At 39.8% G+C, this 3,169-nt stretch overlaps 1 long non-coding RNA gene across 1 annotated transcript; it reads right to left on the bottom strand.

Moving 5' to 3' along the window:
• Nucleotides 1–1,376: 1,376 nt before the first annotated feature.
• Nucleotides 1,377–2,853, bottom strand: LOC138521992 (uncharacterized). The gene is made up of 3 exons (XR_011283206.1): nt 2,626–2,853; nt 1,905–2,021; nt 1,377–1,806 (listed from the first exon to the last, which is right to left on the bottom strand). It is a non-coding gene; the product is annotated as an uncharacterized lncRNA (long non-coding RNA).
• Nucleotides 2,854–3,169: the final 316 nt, after the last annotated feature.

The raw sequence follows: 3,169 nt of genomic DNA, 5'->3' as shown, positions 1-3,169 counted from the left end.
TGTTCTGGTATTTTCAATGCAAATAATCCTACCACATTGCAATTCAAAGTGTGGTTCGACATACAACTGCACTTGGCTTGACATGGACGAGAAGGTCAATGGCTGCTTCCTGCTCATGCCTTGCAGATTTGATCTGATGAAAATGGAATGCAGTATGCCACTGTGTCCCACAAAGAAGTCACCAAAAATAATCACCCTTTGTTTGAACATCACCGAAGTGACCTGGGAGGGTGAACGTATGAAGCCCCAAATGACCCTGACTGTCTGGTGAAATCTCTTTTGTTTTATATCTCTAAACTAGCATCAGATGTTCCCTGCTTATTAGTCATGGCCCGTTCTTGCAAAGCAAAAGAGCATACAACTGAAATATCTGGTACACCAACCGTCCTATATGAAAGAACACTCTTGGTAATTTCATGCCCAAAATGTGGAAACCTGCTAACATACCAACAATTTACACTAATCATTCTATTCGGCAACATCTGTCCAACGTTTAGCCAATGCCGGTTGAGAAGCCCGCCAAATGATGTCAGTCACTGGTCATAGAAGTGCCTCCTCTATTGATAGCTTTTGGAAGCCTCTTGCAAATGCACGTCATAAATGGGCATCCATCCTACATCATGCCAGTTCACCTTCTCCTACAGAGTGTGCTTCCACGAATCCACAACTTTACCCATCCTTCCGATTCTACTTTCCTCACTACTGCCTCTTCTACTGCCTCTTCTACTTCCTTTACTAATGTTTTCAGTAATCCTCAATTTGCTAACTGTTCTTTCACATTTCATGGACATGTTCAATTTAATCACCCTCCACAGTAACCCTATTAATAAAACATACTCTCTTTTAGTGTTTTCTATGTATTTCCATGCCAAATGAACACTTCTTTGTTATATATTTCCACAACCGCAGTTCATATTTTTTTTGTATGCTGCCATAATCTTCTACTCATTGGCTGGATCTGTTAGGTGGTTTACCCTCACATTATGTGACACCTGATCATTGCACAGTAAGTGCTGTGCCTTTTTTCATATACCACTGTGCCGTTAGTGTTTTTTTCTTGTTGCATTCAGTTTTTTAATTTAAATGATAATCTGTTCCCACCTACCTGTATACAACAAATGATTGAGGGGAAATTATTAGATGGCCCCAAGATTCATCCCCCCTAACATGGGCTTGTGCAAACTTCAAGACTTAGGAATCCTGTTGCCTTTATGCTGGACCCCATAGGAAGTGCGAGGAACACTATACAAGAAAAAGCCTGTGCTTGTTCGCTAAAAACACACCACGGCACTCAAAAAGTAGTACATTATAACACATGACTTTATTAAGATAATAAATCTATTAAAAATGTATTAAACAATTCATATAATCATTTCATATTACTAAAAAACTATTTAATATAAACATTCTAACCTCTAAAACTCATAACACTACGAAGCAATCTCAGGGTGCAAACGTACTTGCTTGTTACTCACAAACCTCTCATACCTATATTAAATCTCACTCACATACCATACAAAGTTAAATAGACTACTGTCGAAAATACAAAAAAGAGAGCTCTCAAATTCTAAATTGCTCCCTCCAGCCAGTTTGTGCCCTAGTTAGATGAATCCTTTTAAATGAAAGGTTCTCATTAATTAAATTAATTTTTATGTAAAGTTGCCTATTAATAGGGCAACCACAATGCCCGACATGTTTCGTTCTAATAACGATGTAAGACAAGTGATAGAACTTCTTCAGGAGAAATTCGACAACCAGGTTCTCTCGGTCTTCTTAAACTTTGTGGGGAAATGTTCCTCTGGGATCCTGTGGGGGACAGCATAAAAAACAGCTATAAATAATGCTGCTATTTAATTACATATGGTCATACCATTCGTGTGCCAAATCTCCCATGGTTGACTCACCGTGGTAACTTCAATATTTTAATCCGTTCCCGGTTACGTAGGCTTGTTTCCAAAATCAAACAATCCACCGTTGTAGTTGACTACCACGCATGCAGGTGTCACTGTCCTGCTACAGTACTGAAAGAAACACGACAACTCTAAATGTCGCTCATCAAGCATCATTGTGCATGCACTATTTTTAATTCATCAAAAAAGTGTCATTTTAGGAACCACCTATCTTATTATAGTAGAACTATTGATGACAGCCTATAAGATACTTTAAAAATTCCCACCTTAATAGGTGGCTTCAGTCTATTCTCGTGCCCTCCCCAGAATACATCTGGACACTAGACCCACATTGGGCCATTGCTGCCCATCCATTCATTAGTGTGGAGCAGATTTTACCCCGTATTTTTTAATACATTCTTTCCTTCTCTTATTTGAATATTATTTAAATGGTGTTCACAACCGTGAAAAAAATGCTATACACATTAACATGGGCGTAAATGAAACCATTATAAAGAGATAAACACTTCCGCGTGAAACATCGATTTTACTCTAAAGGCAAAGGTTAAGCGACTTAGTTCGTTTGTATGGCGCCTATCTGGTGTTCTTTTTGGAATTCTTTCTTGCACTTAAATTATCCTAATGGCATTATGTTAGCATTCTCCCAAACGTGCACAAATGTTAAACTCCTCGTAACAGCCATGCCTGACAAAATTACAGCGAGAAAAGCACTTACATGTAGAGTAATAAATTCACTCAAAAGCGAAGGTTGCTGACCCGAGTTCGCTAATTCTTGTAGCCGGGGTAACCCCCTCTGCTATGGCGTCAGATTGCCACTGTTGTTTGGAACCTCTTCACTGTTCTGCAGTGAATGGCTGTGAACAAACCAGTGAAGCGTTACATTCCATAAATACCACAACAACACGCCTGGACCGTGCATCTGCTGACTGTCAGCCTTACACAAACTAATGCCATAAATCTTACAACTCCTGAATGTAATCACATACAGCGAGTTGAAATGGTAAGCGTTCCACAGTCAAAAAGCCTCTGCACTTAATTTCAATTATCTTGACGTCTCGCGTTGTGTCCTCCGTGTTCGCGTGCGTGTTGCCTCAATTACCTGGTACAGGGAGGGGCATTTTCCCATCTTCTTTTAAAGGTGGAGTGCGCACAGCACATGTGCCTGTAATTAACATTCTTCCCTTAACGGGCGGGGGGAGAACGGTGTAACACGAACCAATGACAAGTGTTGGAAACACTGCTGTCATAAATTACTTCAG

The sequence above is a fragment of the Ambystoma mexicanum genome, chromosome 1q (genome assembly GCF_040938575.1).
Source record: "Ambystoma mexicanum isolate Mex_15411 chromosome 1q, UKY_AmexF1_1, whole genome shotgun sequence".
Classification (NCBI taxonomy): Eukaryota; Metazoa; Chordata; class Amphibia; order Caudata; family Ambystomatidae; genus Ambystoma; species Ambystoma mexicanum.
Note: the sequence above shows the minus strand (reverse complement) of the source record. Positions and strands in the feature narration are given on the sequence as shown.